The sequence below is a fragment of the Pteropus vampyrus genome, unplaced genomic scaffold, assembly GCF_000151845.1.
Source record: "Pteropus vampyrus isolate Shadow unplaced genomic scaffold, Pvam_2.0 Scaffold2, whole genome shotgun sequence".
Lineage (NCBI taxonomy): Eukaryota > Metazoa > Chordata > Mammalia > Chiroptera > Pteropodidae > Pteropus > Pteropus vampyrus.
In genome coordinates, this window is record NW_011888783.1 from 13,506,121 (window position 1) to 13,524,211 (window position 18,091).

At 39.4% G+C, this 18,091-nt stretch overlaps 1 protein-coding gene across 1 annotated transcript in view; it reads left to right on the forward strand.

Moving 5' to 3' along the window:
* Positions 1 to 423: 423 nt before the first annotated feature.
* NFE2L2 (nuclear factor, erythroid 2 like 2) overlaps positions 424 to 18,091 on the forward strand; it is an 83,184-nt gene continuing 65,516 nt past the window's right edge. Inside the window, exon 1 of the mRNA XM_023529196.1 lies at positions 424 to 545. The gene's annotated coding sequence lies outside the window, so the exon portion shown is untranslated. The remainder of the gene's footprint in view (positions 546 to 18,091) is intronic.

The window sequence follows — 18,091 nt, forward strand, 5'->3', positions numbered from 1 at the left end:
GAAACTGCCCCGCTGTGTTCAAAGGACCCCTTGTTAAATTACAAACAGACAAACAGACAAACAAAAAACTGTTATTTTGTCTGCAAATCCCACAGGACTAAGAATGAGAGCGTTTCCAGCAATGTTTTAACTATGGAAAACTGACACCACTTTGGAGGTCCCAGAACGTTAACACAATTGAATATTTCTTATGTAAGAAGAGGTCAATCTGAATCCAGGAAATGGCTCCACAGCAATGTCACAAAAACCGATACAAATCCTGTTTTGTATCTGGGAAGGATGGAGGGAGTCACAGAACTATCACCACCACATCTCACTGGTGTTTCTGACAGTTTTCTACAAATCAATATACAATATCCACTTTCCCTCAACTCCATCTTGGGACTTCCTATTTATTTTTGTGTTTCTAATTCTTCTCTCTAGATGGCAGCACAGATGAAAAAAATTCCAGAAAACCCCGGAGCTGGCTGGTTTCAACAGCAGCAAACATCTATCACAGCCTGCCCCACTCACCCTTCCTTTTTTAAAAATGAACAGAACCTAAGGTATGATGGTTGACAAATTTTTCAAAAAGATATAATCAGTTATTAGGGATGGAAAGAATTAATGACAAACTGACATCAGTGATGAATGAGGAAACTGACCATTTAGCAATGTCTCTCCCATGCTAGATGTGTTTTTTGTATCTTACTGTCATCAATATTCCTATGTCATATAAGCATGGTCATTTGCATCATTACACTGGGCATCTGATACAGCCAAATACCAAAACACCTGATTTTCTGTAAGAACTGGATTCATTTAAGATATATAATGATGCCAGTTGACCCTTTTGTCAACCAATGCTTTGAACCTACTGTAAAGTGATCACCATGTCACTAGATGCTGCACTGAAACTTAGGAAGTTCACATGAAGGTTCTACTTCATTAAAAACATGTAACTTATGCTTTTAAGGTAACTTCATTAAAAGCATGAATTAATAATGCAAGAGAAAAGGAGTGGAACACACTTAGATCTCTATAGTGTACATCAAAGCCCCACTAAGGGTTTTTAAAAAAACCTTTACTTTTCATGTTATCATTGAATCTCTTCATTAAACAATAAAATGGGGTCTACCGGCAAGATGTTCACAACAAAATCTGCCGACAGGGAGAACATAAGGAAGCCGGCCCCTTCAAGGTATGTCATTTCAAGGACTCCAGAATCCTACAAAGAACGCTAATTGTTCATGTGTGATGAACTAGGCAGAAGCTAAGATGTGCCTTTTGCCTTTTAAACAAACAAAAAACTCACATGAGGAGTGTAAATAAATGTAGTGCATAAATAAACCAACCTCAAGCCAAGAAGATTGTGGTTTATATTTAAGAAAAAAATCAATTTGTAATGTTTCAGAATCTTTTTAAAATTCTCTTTTTTAATTTTATTTTTTTTAGTGAAAGCAAACATTCCAGAAAAATTACTCTAAACACCACATCTTTCCTTGAAGGAGTACCTTTTGATACTCCTTGGGTTAAAATCAGTTAATGCCATGATGAGTCTGGCTGTCTCTGCCTTTCCCAAAACAACTCTTGGCGCTCTAAGGTTACTGACTTCTTATCCCTGGGCTCTAAGTTTAGAGACAAAACCAAGCCCTAAAATGAACAGGCAGAGGCCATTGAGATAGTGCAGAATAAGAGGGAGTGAAGGAAGTTGGGATGTTGAGTATGGCCAGCCACTCACCCGTGTGAGTCTCAAGGGCCATACCATCTAACACCATCCAGAGCTGCAGGCCAGCAGCCCTCAGCTCTGAGCCTTGCCCTAGAGTCATTCACTCACTCCTTCTTGAGACCTTGGAGTCTTGGAGGTGTGACACACCCAGGACAATGCTACATCCTGAGAGATCTGACCCATTAATTCTCCTGCATCTCTGCAGCTGCCAAACCCACCACCCTTCAGACCCTCAATATCTTCTCATCTTCATCTTTGACTCAGTCTCCCATTCCTTCCTGTCCTCCTCAACTTTTCCTCCGTGACTTCAAGAATCCCATTCTGTCATCAACAAAGTTCCTGAGACCCTTGGCCTCTTCACTAAACATTCTTTAGCTTTCCCATCCTGAGAAACCTGGCTTTCCTCATAAACAGCGCTTCCTCTGCAGCTCTCACAAAAGAAGAGGCTGCTGAGCCAGGTTCTTTCTTTCACACACTGCCATGTCCATGGGTCTCAGTTCTGAGACCCAGGCTACATAGCCACTACGTCACATCTCTACTCCGGCTGTCTGTCATCTACTGACTGCCTGTCCATGCCTTTTATTTGTTGAAGACATTGGCAGTGTACCCACAGTATTTACTTTCATGCCAAATTCTGACAACAACCTGGCACATTCGATATGTCCATGAAGTGCGCCTTGATCTCTTAGTTTCTTGATTCCATCTCTGATTACCTTCTCCATTTTTTTCAATCACTCAATCCCTTGGCCACCTCCAGACTTCGTCATCAAGAAACCACAGCATCTCTCAACCCATGGCTTTCTATTCCTCTAGATCTTCTCATTTGGTTATTTTCACTCTGTTGATTTTCCAAGACCTCTATTCTTTCTGTTTTCTTCTTTCTCCTAATCTATCATTCATTTGCTGTCTCTTTTTCCTTCTCTACCCAGGAGGAATTCATGCTTTATAACATTAGCCTCCAACCTGTGTCCTCAACTCCATTTCTTCATCATTCTTCTGCTTCATCTGCCTGACAAAACTTGGAACATGTACCTTGAATCCAATCGTCTGCCTTGGCCATTTCTGTACCTGGACTATTGGGACATTGCTAGAAAAAACCACACAGCCATGCAGATTAAACTGCCCTAAAGTCATGCTTAGCAGCCTCAAGCAGGATTTGCAATCCTGCCACATTTCCCTGACCCTTGCTCTTTCTTTCAAATCTCCAGAACAGCTATTTCAGGATTTCTCCTCTCTTTCCAAACCTCAATGTTTGCTCTCTCTACCATCCTCATTCTCTGCAGGTGGTTTTATTTCCCATTCTATCATTCTGTGTAGGTGATTTTATTTCCCACTTAGCAAGGGTGGGGGGAAATAGAAGTTATGGGATGTGAGGAGTCTCAGTTTTCCATGCCAACGTGTAAACTTACTTGGATCTTTACCCACCTTGCCTCTTAACTGAACCTTGCCTCTTATTATAAAAGATATCCCTTCCCCCACCTAAGGCCCATCTCTTGGCCCATGCTCTGGACCCCTGACTTTTCATTGACTTTTCATTGACCTCATTCTCAGTAATTCTTTCTCACTCTTATTTATCTATTCAACCTCTTCCCCTTTACTGGCTCCTTCCTTTTCAGGTTAAAAAGCCACATTCCCCTCAATTTACAGTCCTTTCTCCTCCTTGCCAGCTAAACTTCTTGGAAAAGTTATCACTACTCACTGTTTCAACTTCTTCACTTCCCACTCACTCTCCAAAATTGCTTTCTCCAAGGTAACCAGTGATCTCCGTGTAGCTAAATTCAAGAGACACTTTTCAGTTCTCTATTTGAATTTATACCGCATTTGACATGTTCTTCTTAATACTTTCTCTTTCTTGGGCATTTATGATACTGTCTACATGCTCCCAGATATTCTCCCTAGCCTGGACCTTTCTCTTGAGCTATGGACCAAGATAACTCTACCTTTTAGTCAGTTCTACCTATAGATTCCATAGATACCTTAAACTTGAACTGAACTCATTTTTTTTCTTCAGACCTTACTTCTTTCTGGAAATCTAATGAGTGGAAAACGTTACTATCGATTCACTGATGCAGCCAGAAATTTGTGTATCATCTCTGACTGCTTCCTTTCACCACCTCTCATATCCAATGGCATCACCACGAACTCTTGATTCTGTTTTGCCTGTCCTTTTTCCTATTTCCTTCCTCTCTGACACCATCATGCCTTAACCTAAATTCCTGGTCTTCCTGTGTCCATTCTTTCTCTCAAACCATTTCCCACACAGTAGCCAGGTGATTGTAATAAGCAAGAAACCTCACAGGCACAAGACTCTGCAAACACTCAGGTATGAAAAATGGAACATTTTTTTCCTCGAGTAAATTAATGTCTGTATCTGAACTTCCATCCTCCTTCCTGACAGACAGCTCACTCTAGACTTTCTCAAGTGAATTTCGTGACTTGTCTGAAACTGAGACTACATACGTATATCAGTCCAGAATTCAATTTCAGGCCTTCCCTTTCCTCTTCTTGCCTCTTACTCTTGGGTCTCCTTGGGCTGGCTGCCAAGGGAAGTGGTGAAGAGGATAGATGACCATGTGTAATTGGCTGTATGTTGTGATGGGACGGGAGCTCCCCATCTAGTCTCATCTGGGGTGGTCCTAATGCTGGCACAAGCTGCTAATGCCATATTTGCCTATCCTCTCAGCATAGGCAGGGCCCAGTATATTCTCTAGATTTTTGGACCTTGCTGGCTCTGACAGGTGGTGATGAGTTGGCTGGATGCACACATGGGTGGGTTCCATGTAGCTCCATCTCTCAGAGAGGCTGCCAGGTCCTCCACAACCCCAGCGAGCAATTCAGGAACATCTCCTCCTTTTGTCTAGCACATCTTCTTCCAAGTTGGGTTATTTCTTCTCCCCACCCCGCACAGAGGTGGAAAAAAACAATTCATATTTACACATTTGTGTAACTTGTTTAATCTCATCAATTTAATCTCTGAGTTAAAGTGCGGAGCCCTTTGTATTTGAATTTTATAATGTGGAGTCTGGGTCTCTCTCAGAAGCAGACTATCTCCACAAGAATTAATGATACTTTCCACTCTACTGACAATAGTCTGGTAGAGTGTGTGTGTGTTTTCACGCGCGTGCGCATACGTGTGTGTTGGTGGGGTGGCAGGATGCAGAATGGCAGCCCAGAGCCCAAAGAGAGAGATGAATGGAGAGAGGACATTCCATTAATATGTCACATATCATCCTGTCATATGTTCTGTCAAAATCGTAAATCTAATCAGATTATTCGTTGTTTAAAGGCTGCTTGTAGCGTCCCATTACCTTTAGGTAAAGTCTAAACTTTGAAACTTAGGAGTTAAGATGTCTCCAGTTTAGCTCTCCTACATGATTTCCTGTAATTTCCCCTCTTCTTTCAGTTCCATGGGCTCACCGTGCTCTCTCTTGCCTCTGTCTGGACTTTCTCACATTCCTAGAAGATTTTCTCCAACTATGCCTTATACCTGACTAATTCCTGCACATTCCTGTGGTCTCAGGTAAATGCCACCTCCCCAGGAAAGTCCTCTCTGACTTCCCTCCCACTCCTGACTTTGTTGTGTCCTTTCTGTGCACTCCCATAAAACTTCTCGTGTCATACCACTTACTACATTTTAATTTGCTTTATTGGTCTGCTCTCCCACCAGATTATAAATGCTTTTAAGGCAAGATTATGTCTGTTTTGATTGCCGTTCACCCTCCAGCACCTTGCATGTGCCTGACACATGCTAAGTGCTTGATAAATATTTGTTAAATAAAAAATAAATGATTGAATGAAGAATAAATTGAACATGCAAGCCAGATGTTAGCTGGCTTTATGTGTACTGTCTTTTGTCTTAAAGCAGATCTTGGTACTTTATTTTGTTTCTCCAAAAGCAAATCAGCTCCACAAAGCAGAGGTGAGCGATGTAGATTCGACTGAAGATTTTGTGCAAAGACAGAGGAGGGGGTTTAAATGGCAGGCATTTCTAGTCTCCGCTTAATATCCCTCTTTGGCTTCCAAAGTTGGATCTTCTTCCCTTTTTTACTCTCTCTTCCTCTTTGCTCTCCCACCCCTAGCACCATCTACTTCCCTTCCCTAGGGAAGTATTTCTCTGAAAGTACTATCTAGAATGAATTGGAGAGAGATAACTATCAGTGAATACCATTTGGGAGACAATTGATTGAGGGCAGGCAGAGATAAAGGCCTGAGTTAAGAAAATGACAAAATAGAGAGGAGAGGGTGGGTTTAGGAGGTGTTTGGGAGGGAAGATCAACAGGATGTGGTTACTGATTGGATTGAGGTAGAAGAGAAAGGAAAGAAAAATACAGGGTGCATCACAGGCATTGGTAAATGTGAGAGAGGAAGAAGGAAGGAAGGAAGGAAGGAAGGAAGGAAGGAAGGAAGGAAGGAAGGAAGGAAGGAAGGAAGGAAGGAAGGAAGGAAGGAAGGAAGGAAGGAAGGAAGGAAGGAAGGAAGGAAGGAAGGAAGGAAAGAAAGAAAGAAAAAAGGAAAGAAGGAAGGAAGGAAGGGAGGAAGGGAGGGAGGGAGGGAGAGAGGGAGGGAAGGAAGGAAGGAAGATTTTGAGTGAAAGAGAGAGATTGAGAGATTAGAATTATTACCAAGGGAAATAGGAGAGGGTATTAAGCCAAGAAAGACAAGTATGAGAATTATCATCTCTTGAGAGTCTGAGGTTAGAGACCAGACTTGGCATTAGTAGACATAATTGTGTGATTTTCTTTAATAATTTGGGTTATGAATGGTAAAAGCTGAGAAAGTGGGCAGCGCATTAATCCAAGACTTGGGATTTGCTGGGAAGATGGGGCAGAAGGACCAAGGGGCGAGGGGATTGATGATGCTATGAAAACAGGTTCAAAGTGATAATGACATCTAGGCTCAACACTGAGAGAAGAGAGCCAAGATGGTGCTAATAGATTGCAGGGGAGAGGGAGTAGAAGATGGGTCAGGAAATTGGATGTTTTGATGTAATGAAGACTAAGTAAAAAAACTAGCATACTAAGAAACAGAAGATGTAGAACAGAAAAGGGGCCATGCATGATACAATGTTTGCAAGCAATAGGAATCCCCGGACTTCAGGACCCAAGAGGAAAACAAACCCTTGAAAGAAGAGAGTTCCCTTCTTCCTCTGCAATGAAAGGGAAGGAGAAGAGGAAATGTCTTGTTCAAATATTTCTTAGTAGAGAAGAAGCAGACTGTGGGAGCTCACATTGCAGAATTTTTGTTCCTTCTATTACGCAAGATGAGAAAGTGATATGCAGGAGGTGGGATTGGGAGTTGAGAGAAGTAAGAAAGATTTGGAAAAGGAGTGGTGGGCAATGTGGTAGGAAGGCATCTACCTTGATTGAAAAATCAGAATTGCCTATTAGGAGTGAAGCCTCAGGTGGAACCAGTCAGCTGACATTGGCTTGGATCAGATTTCGAATTTTCTCCAGCAATAAATTCTGCTTTGGAGCAGAAACAAAGTACTATCTGGTGAATTTTATTCAGGGCTTGGGCTTAGAAAGATATGAATGGATGAAAGACCAAGGAAATGAGGGCGCCTATTAGGATTATTGCTGAAATTGTCAACACAGTAACAGGCTGAGAGGATGGCAGGCAGGGGCTGAGGGGTCCTTAGCACTATGGAGACAGTGGTAGGTGAAGGAGCAGGGTCAAAATGAGGAGTACAGTCACCAGAATCTTCTAGATATTTTCTCTGTAAAGTGAAAAGGTGAATTACCCCTTTAAATCATTAACTAAACTGGCATTTAAGTCTGGGCAGACTCCCAGGTTGGGCTGTTTGACTTTGCTAAGCATTGATAAGCTTCTGTGAAGCCTCCAGGGTAGGTGAGGCATGATCCACGGTCCCTGCCTAGACAAGCTTGGTCTGGCCTACCTTCTGCTAAAGCAGGCCTGAGGTATGCTCCAGGAACATGCATCTTAGACTACTTATCACAGTCCAGAATGTGGGGCTCCTGCTGATACCACCTTTCAGCTTTTGGAAAGCCCTGCTCTGACCCCTCCTGGCTGTGCCCCTCGCCATGAGGTGAGGAGACTCTGGATAGCACACTCTGGATACCTTGGACCACCTCAGAATCTCTTGCCCAAATGCCTCAGGCCCAATTCCAAGGCCTGCCTACACTTCTTTCCCCATTCCCATCCACACAAGGCCAGGCAGGTGCCACGAGTGTATGCACTCATCAGCCTGAAAGTGGCCAAGGGGAGCCTCGGAGAGGTGCGCAGAGCTTGGATATGTGGACTGGGGCATCCATTCTCATGCCCGAGAGGCCCTTCTCAGTCAGAGCCAGGGATAAGAAGAGAAGCGGGCAGCTTCTGCCTGGGGTCCAGCAACTGCCATGCCTCCACGTCCTGGTGCAGAACTCCAAAGAGTCCAAGAATTACACATTCATACTTGGCCTTCAGGTCGTTAGGAAGATAGTTATCAAGTTGGGAAAAAAAGATATATTTTATTTATAACTTTTGCATAGTTGGATATATGGAATACAGACCTCCATTGGTGCTCTTGCCGTTGGTCCCACAAATGTTAGGGGCAGTCCTAACTCCTACAATGTATTATTTACCTGTTGTGAAAAAAGCTCTTCAAAATTGTTATTCTAAGTTTATTTGACATATAGTTAGGTCCGAATTGTATCCCAAGATGGTAAAAATTAAAAACCCATTAAAAATCTTGTTTGGATTTCTAAAATGTTTGGTAACCTTCTCCAATTTTTAATATTGTTTATGTCATTTTATAGAGTATGTTTTCCTGTTTTACTAATGCCCATATTTAAGCAGCATTTCCTAAAAGAATCTCTAAACATTTTGATCCTCCTGTGACATTCAAGGTACAGAGCTGGGCTCATCAGATAAACAAACAGTAGAACACATCTTCAATACCTCTTCTTTGATCTTGAGGATGCTATCATACCTTTTTCATATGTTCCAGATGTTTTCTGATACATTGAGTCTAATGCTAAATTTGAGACCTGGCCTGCAAATCCATGCATTATATCTTCATTCCTTTATTATTAGATATTAATTAAAGGAGTAGAATCAGGTAAAGCTGAAAATGTTTAGTCATTAAACTACAGAGAAGAGAAGGAAGATAGCCTCAGGATTGCCTGACAGGTCCACTGTTATCATTCTATTTGCATTTTGACATGCCCTATACTACATCTTGAATCTCAGAATGGGAGAGTCTGTGCTAGGACTCTGATGGTAGTTTACAATCTGCCAATCAATCTCAAAGCTTTATTTGAAAGGTGGAAGGCTTAGTTTCTAAAGAGGTCAAAAGAGAGTATTGATCTAGGCTAAGAAGACCCAAGTTCTTGACTCAGCACTATGATTAGGTTGTTGCTTAGTGACACAATGCAAGTCATTTCGCTTTACTGTTCGGGTACTAATACTGATGTAAAATGGGGTTGGGGTAAGGGGGAGGAGAATTCATTTAGCTTACTGTTTTCCAAACTTACTAAACTAGGAAACCCTTTTCTTTTGCAACAATGGGCAAAATTAATAATCTAAGGAACACTCTTTGGGAAATGTTAGACTAAATCAGTAGTTCTCAACAGGAAGGGAGAACGGGTTTTTGCCCCCCCCCCCCCCCCCACCACCACATACACCCTTAGGGGACATTTGGCATTGTCTAGAGACATTTTAGGTGTCACAGCTGGAGGTGGCCAAGGATTCTGCTAAGGATCCTACAATACATAGGACAGCTCTCCACAAAAAAAGAATTATCCAACCCAAAATATCAATAATACTAAGGAGTTGAAAAACCCTAGACTAGGTGAACTGTCTCTAAATCCTCTTTCAACTCTAAAACCCAAATGAGATGGGATTTGTTTTTTTAAAACACACAAAATTTTATTATTCTTTTACTCAAAGTCAGCTACAGGTCTGGGTGGCTCTCCAGAACAGTTTTCTTACATGTGTTTGCCCCACACAAACACATGAGCTGCTTTGATCTTATAGCACCTTCTTGTCAATATGTGCTTCTATGAGTCTACGATTGCCCTGGCAGAGAAAGAGAAAGCATAGAGAATTATGCACTGGATCTTCAATGCTTCTATTTGGATGTGAGGAATATCTCTTTTACTTTTTTTTTAATAAGCAGCTTTACCGAGATATAATTCATACACCATACAATTCACCTACTCAGTGGTTTTTAGTATATTCACAGTATGTGCAATCATCACTACAGTCAATTTAGAACATTTCAGTCATACCCAAAAGAAACACTGTTCCCATTAGCAGTCACTCCCAATTTTCCAATGCTGCGCCCCCGCCCGCCCGCCCCCCTCAGCCTTAGGCAGCCACTAATTATTTCCTGTCTCTGTAGGATTCGCCTATTTGGGACATTGCTTGTAAATGGAATCCTATAATGTGTGGTCCTTTGTGACTGGCTTCTTTCATGTAGCATAATGTTTTCAAGGTTCATGCATGTTTCAGCATTATCGGTACTTTTTATTGTCAAATAATATTCCATTGTATGGATGTGATACATTTTATTTATCCATTCATCAGTTGATGGAATTTAGGCCGTTTCTACTTTTTAGATTTATGAATAATGCTACCATGAACATTTGTATATAAGTTTTTGTGTGGATATGTTTTCATTTATCTTGGGTTATATACGTAAAATGGGAATTGCTGGATCATATTGTAACTCTGTGTCTAGCTTTTTGAAAAACTACCAGGCTGTTTTCCTAAATGGCTGCACCATTTTACATTCCCTCTAGCAATGAATGAAAGTTTCTCCACCTTCCTCACCAATACTTGTGTGAAGTGGTATCTCATTGTGATTTTGATTGCTATTTTTCTGAAGGCTATGATGTTGTGCATCTTTTCATGTGCTTATCTGCCATTTGTATATCTTTTTTAAAGAAAGGTCTATTCAAATCCTTTACCCATTTTTAAATTAGATTATATGTCTTTTCATTATTGAGCTATAAGAGTTCTTTATACGCTCTAGATACAGATCCCGGATCAGACATTTGATTTGCAAGTATTTTCTCCCATTCTACAGATTTCTTGCTGGTGTCCTTTGAAACACAAAAGTTTTTATCAAATTTGTTTATATTTTCTTTTGTTGCTTGTGCTTTTGGTGTCATATCCAAGCAACCACTGACTAATCTAAGGTCACAAAGATTTATGCCTCCATTTTCTTCTAAACTTTTATAGTTTTAGCTCTTACTTTGAGGTCTTTGTTCCATTTAGTGTTAATTTTTATATTTGGTGTAAGATAAATGTCCAACTTTATCTGTGCGTGTGACATCCAGTTGTCCCAATCCATTTGTTGAAAAGACTGTTTTCCCCACATTGAATTATCTTGGAACCCTTGTCTAAAACCAATTGACCACAAGTGTGAAGGTGTACGAGTTTTGAAAATACTTCTTTTCTAATATCTATAATTTTTTTCTAACAAGGTAAGTAATAGGTCATATCTCAGGTTATTGTGACTTTTAAATCAAAAATTTTAGAAGAAAATCTACTTTTACAATTGTCTTGTCCCCCTAGAGCCATTTAGAAAAATACTACTTGCGGCTAAACACATTCTTTCCCTTTAGAGGTATTTCACTCATACAGAAAACAAATCTAAGTAAACTAGGAAACTGAAGACACAAAGGATATCCTTAATCTCTGGTTATGTGTTTTAATTTCCTCTTTTTGTCCTCATTTTTTTTTTCTTTTTATCCAAAAGAGTAATGTTAACTTTTTGTAAAATACATGGAGATTGGTCATCTCTCTAGTGTTTGGGCCCAGAATATATTTCTTGGCTAAAAAAATCTCTTAATCCACTTCCACATGCAGAAAGAACTAAAACATGGGATTCTAATTTCCCAAATGAGGCACAAGGGTTGTTTTCTCGAATAAAACAAAGGCTTAGGCTGAGAACATGTTTTGGGTTGAGGTGGTTTTTGTAAAACCAATTAGCTCCAATTCTAGGCTTATTTTACTGCTCGCTGTATTTTTTTCCCAATTTATACTGATTAATAATAGATTTAATTTTGTTCTATCGTTTATATCATTAAGATTTTCTCTAGATTTGAGTGCTGTGTAGTTCTTTAAACTTGTACAGGGACTAAACTTGGCAATGATTTAAGCTAATTAATTCATATGTCAGCTGTTATCAAGATTCAGTAATTAAAGTCTACTTTAGAGTAAGTTATTAACTCTCCAATAATAAAAAAAAAAAAAAAACACTTTATCAACTTACCGGTTTTAGCTCTTCTAGTTGACAGATGAGATAGGGAAGTTATTGACTATACATAATCACCTCTGTACTTTCACCACTGAACAACAGGGTCAAATGGAAGTCTAGGCTGTTCAAGGTCATAGTTTAAACCTAGAATAAATCAGTTCAGGTCGATAGGGGTTGGGAAGGGTGCCCTTGGATCTTGTTACCTTTGTGATACTGGCTCCTTAAATTTTGCAAAGTTCAATTTTGCTCTGTTCAAAATTCTCAAATATCTAAACTAAAAACAGCCTAGACCAAGGATTTCAGATTGAGATCTAAGATATTAAATTGCTTTACTGTTTATGTTTTTTTTTATAATAGTTTTTAAAAATAACCTTTTAGATTGTCTCCTTATGCACAGGCTAAAAGGAGGAACTCTGGTTACATGTAATGCCTGGGACACAACATTTGCAGGCCTAAACTGGTCACAAGTTTCCATCTTGTGATAGCAAGGTTCCTTTTATTCTGCTTTGTTTCTAAGCTTGACATCTGGTTATGTTTATCCAATTTGAGGACATGCCACAATGAGCCCTTTGCTTTCACCTAGTTGGCTTGTGATGAACTACTACCAAGGCCTGTGACTCTTCCGTGTGGTCAGTGTGTCTATAGTAGCAGTTCCCAACTCCAGCTAATCATCAGAATTAGCTGGGGTTGTTTCTAAAGCGCTTTTCGGGCCTCACCCCAAATATGCTGAATCTGGATCTCTAGGGTAGAGCCAGTGAATCTGTATGTTTCAACCTTCCCAAGGTGATTCTGATTTTCAGCCAAGTTTGAGACATGGTCCAGGACTCTCTCCAGGTACTTGGACGTCTCATGGGTTTTAGCCTTTGGGCATTCATTGCCTCTGAGAATCTGCTGTCTGCTTGCCAGAAGATTCTGAAAAGACCACCGGTGCCTATTTGCAATCTGCCCTTAATGAATACTTACAGCCTGACAAAGAACCCTATGTTCTTTCTCTGTCCACTCTTATTCCCTTGGGCTGTTTTTGTGACTTACTTATTTTTTCAAGCTGCCTAGCACTGGCTCTGGTGAAAAAGATAAACTTTGGTCCTGAGAGACCCAGCATGGACTCTCAGCACAGCCTTCTCTATGGGTGCCATTTGCCTCGTCTGTAAAACAGAGATAATATTGTCCTCCCAAGGATGCTGTGAAGACCAGTAGAATGTGTCTGTATCACATCTAGAACACAGTGCACCATGCACTAGGCATTATTACTTGTTTGGTTGTACATGTCTACTTCTGTGAATGTGTTGGGTTAATGAAGCTTGCTCATCTGTTTTCCCTGATTGCAGCTTCCTGGATTGCTCTAGGCAGTGTTTCTCAAAGTCAGGGAAACAAATCACCTACATCTTAATAGGAGGAAGAGGGGACAGAAATCTGTTCTTATGCAACTCTAACTTTCTGCACTTTTTTATTTCAGTATAACATACATATAGTAGAATGTGTTTATTATAAGTGAACAGTTCAGTGAATTTTCACAAACCGAACACACCCATGTAACCAGCACCCAGATCAAGAAACAACATTCCCAACACTCCAGAAGCCCTCCTTTGCACTTGAACTTTTAGAACGACTATTAGGGAGGAGCCCAGCTGTGGAGCACTTCTTTGCTCAGTCCCACCCTTCTCTCATGGGCCAAATCTGCACGCCATGTGATCCCTCCCCAGTCTGAGAGGCTGGCCCTGTGCCCTCACATACACTTTTAATAGTGATGCAACTTCCTTTGTGAGAAGGGTCACAAAGGGTGTTTTCATCATTTATATTCCTAGTGTACACCCTAAACTGCTTAAAGTAAATGAATTCAGGTCCTGGCCAACAAGGAGTGGAGATCAGTCATTGCCTGAAAGCATCAGCAACTCTGGCATTTTCTCACGGAAGGGTGAATGAGGTGGATTCTAGGGTAATTACCTTTGTGTAATTGAAAACTAAATCACTGATGACTGCATAGTTTAAATATCCATTTAAATACTTTCACTTTAATGCACTTATTTTTGCAGAACATGCTACCCTCAAATAGGCTGTTAATTTTTCTAACAGTTTAAAATCTGAGTACATTAAAAACTAGCACAGCTCAAATAGATGCCCTCTTTTTTCAGAGATCATTACTGAGAGTTTTTCTTTTTCTTTAATCCAGCTATTCAAACAATCTAATAGTCCAAAACCTGTAATGATACAGGTCTTGCCCAAAGGAGATCAGGTTTTCTATGTGATATAATTTAAGGCAAGATTTTATATTGTAGAACAAGAACTTGTGGTGCTTCCGCTTATATCTTCTCAAATTTTAACATGCATACCAATCACATGGGGGTCTGGTTAAAATACAGATTCCGATTTGGTGGGTCCTAAAGAGCCCTGAGATTCTGCATTTCTAACAAGCTCCTAGGTGGTGCCGATGCTGTTGGTCTGAGGATCCCACCTTGAGTAGCAAGATTATTCAGAATAAGTACTGTATAAGTATCTGAGCTTCAGTTTCCTGGTATATATAGACTATTTCTAAGGTCCCTTCTAACTGTACAATTCCACAGTTCCATAATCCCTGTTTGCCAATTAACTAATTTTTCTTTAGACTACTGATTCTCATTGTTTATAAGCTATTATTATATTAGATATTGTTCTATATTAGAAGGCCATGTAAAAACTCATGCTTATGGCTGACAAATTTTATTTTTCAAATTTCTACAAGTCTACCTCAATCCATGGGAAGTTTTGGCTAATAATAACATGATACTGGGCTTGGACCATAAGCTAAACTTGAGTCAGCGATGTTAGGCTTTGGTTAGATAAGCAGATGTGAACCTAGGAGTATAACCAAAAGAAAGGCACAGCTAATCCTACCAGAATAGGTAGTCCTTATATGAATACTTTACTAAAATAGACACAGCTGGGAAGAGCTGCAGAACAAAGGAAAATCCAGGAACTGGCATTATTTAGCTTGTAAAGAGAGGACAAAGGATGCCTTAAGAATCATTTTTGAATGGCAGCAGAAATTATCATATCCTCTGAAGTAAGTGGCTTTATGATGCATCAAAATAAATTTAGGTTAGCTGTAAGACAGAACTTTCTCATGATAATGACCCTAGATGATAGGATTGCCACTGGTAATTTCTGTTTAAAGACTATTAAAACCAACCATAATCCTACTCCATCACCTATCAGTTGTGTTATTAGTTGATATATTAACTGGGGTTCAGTGCAGATACCATTCCAAGCATTGAATACAAGGAATTATATGCTTATAAAGCATATTAGAAAGGCTAGAAGAGCAGATGTTAGAAAGGATTGTACTTAAACTTCCAGGTCATACCACATAGCAACAATCTAGAGGTCAAGAAGCTATGGAAAGCACTACCAATATCACAGCCACTTCTCACCAATCAAGTTGGTGGCAATACAAAGGCACAGAAAGTCTGACCACTGAAAATCACATCTAATATAGCACGCACATCAGTGACTAAAAGGGAAAACTAACAGGCAGTGAAAATAGCCTCCACCTATATCATTATATGTGATTGGCAAAATCTATACAGAATCCTATTAGCAGGGTAGTCTAAGATTTATAGTTGTTGGGTTTTTTTTTTTTTTAACTATAGGTCAGTTTTTATTGAAGTATAACAAATACATAATGCACAACTCATAATTAGACAGCTTGATAAATTTTTATAAAATGAACACACCTGTGTAACCAGCACCCACATTGGGAGCCAGAAGTTACTAGCATACCAGAAGCCCTCCACATGCTCTTTTCTAGGCATTGAGCAATTTTGCTTATTTTTGAACCTTATATAAAGTGGGATGCTACAGTATGTCCTCTTTGTAACTGACTTTTCTCACTCAATATTATATTTGTAAGAATCACCCATATTGTGTGTAGCAATAGTGTCCTCATTTTCATTGCTGTATAGTATCCTGTTGGATGAGTGACACAATTTATGTATTCTACTACAGATGGATATTTGGGTTGTTTCCAGTTTAGAGTTATTACAAATAGTGTAGCTACAAGCAGTAGTGAATACATGTATGCATTTCCAGTGAATATATGAGAGCGGAGTTTCTGAGATATAAGAGATGCATATGTTTAGCTCAAGTAGAAACTGCCAAACAGTTTTCTGAAGTACTGGTTCTGCCACATGCTTATCAAAACTTATCTGTTTTTAAATTTTTATTAATTTAATTTAATTTAATTTAATTTTTTTTATTTTTAGGTGAGGCAACTCTTGGTTGACCTCATAGATTGCAAGGACCTTGCCAGTTTACAATCCCTTATTTTTTTTTCTTTTTTTTTTTATGTCTACAGCACTGTTTTTAAAATTTAAGCCATGAAATGCCTGTCCAAGCCTTTCTCCCAATTTTCTCTTGGCTTATGTGACTTTTTCTTTTTCTTTGTATTTTTTTATTCCGAATGAGTCTTTTGTTGGCTATATGTATTGAGACTATCTTTTGGCACTCTGTGGCTTGGTTTTTACTCCTTTAATAGTGTCTTTTAATGAAGACATTCATAATTTTGATTTAGTTCAGTTCATCGGAGGTTTTCCTTTATGGTTTGTTTATTTTGTGTATGTTCAGTTCAAGAAATATTTGCTTACTACAAGATCATAAAGGTATTCTCCTATGTTGTGTGTGTGTGAAAGCTTTATTGTATTACTCTTCACATTTGGCTTTATAATCATCTGGTATTGATTTTTTTTGTATAATGAAGAGTAGGAAATAACAGTTTTGAGTCTTCCAATTCTTATATTACTGTGGAGTGAGGATGGAGTATCTATAGAAGGTGGTGAAAATGAATGCTGAGTGCCAAGAGAGCATATCTAACAGTTAACTTAGGTGAGTTTTTACACTATAGGACAGTTAGCTCCAAATTTTTTTGAAACCCCTTTTAAATGTGATCATCTGGGATAGCCATTTTCTACATTTTACACTTCCCTCATGGCAACAGTCCACCTGTGGCAGTTACTTTATCTCGTCTTTCTTACCGTGCCTCTTGGAATGTCATCATTGTTTCCAGAACACTGTATTCCTTTTTTTTAGAAATAACAGCAAGAATTTATCTGCTTTCAAATAAATAAAAATAAAACCACGGTTAGACTTGGTGGGTAAAGGTGACTGTTAGGTTACTTTTGATGAACTTTAATTTTACTACCTAATCTAAGAAGGTATGGTCGAGTACGGGGCATTGTTCCGAAAGAGGAAAAGTGGGTTCTCCTAAGTGGGTTAAACAAGCTCCTTTGCCCTAACTCTTCCCCGTTGACAAGCACAGTGATTTTCTGCAATTTTTTTTATGTGGAACAATTGATGTCTTGATCCTATGTAAGATATTATGAAAAGCAGGAAACAAGTTCCCTGGCTCCCTTACACCAGACTTACCCCCAACAAAGTCTTCCTCTAGAAATTTGGGGTGACCCCTGGAACAATAAATAAATCTAGAACAAAATTCTTCTCAACAACCTTGTACCTGAATCCCTGCTCTTTCCTTTGACATTTGGATTTACACTTTTGTTCTCTAATAATAATAGCTGAAGTGGGTTTTTTAATTATTCAACTCAATTTTATGCTCGCATATCTCTGGGCTATTAGGAAAAGTAACACTGCTCATTGCAGGTAATACTGAAATGGTTATTTCCAAGTCATATTATACAGTTTCAGGATCTTACACAGTGCCAATACTTTTGTAATGGGGTGGTTTTCCCAGCTGGTCCTTAACAAATTCACAGTGATGCTGCCAAGACTGATATATGCTGTAGGTGTCCTCATGGCCCACTTATGTCTGGAAACCTTCTATTATTGGGTCCCCTGGTCTGACCTTCTGCATAGATGTACCTGATAGCCATTGCTCCTAGATTCTTCCAATTCCTGTTTGTCAAGCACTCTTCTAATTGCTTTATATTCATTGTCTTATTTAATCCTCATAATAACCCTATATTATAGTTACTATTATTATCCACATTTTATAGATTAGGACGTTGAGGTTAGGTAACATGCCCAAAGCTCTCATATCTCTTTATTGGTGATGGTTTTGCTGTGGACTGATTTTCCTTGCTCTTTTGTGTGAATGCGCCATTATAATCTACTGGCCCGCCCTTGCCCTGCCTCTCAGATCTTATGCAAACCTCTCGTTATCATCTCCACTTGCCTACAGAATTGATCTT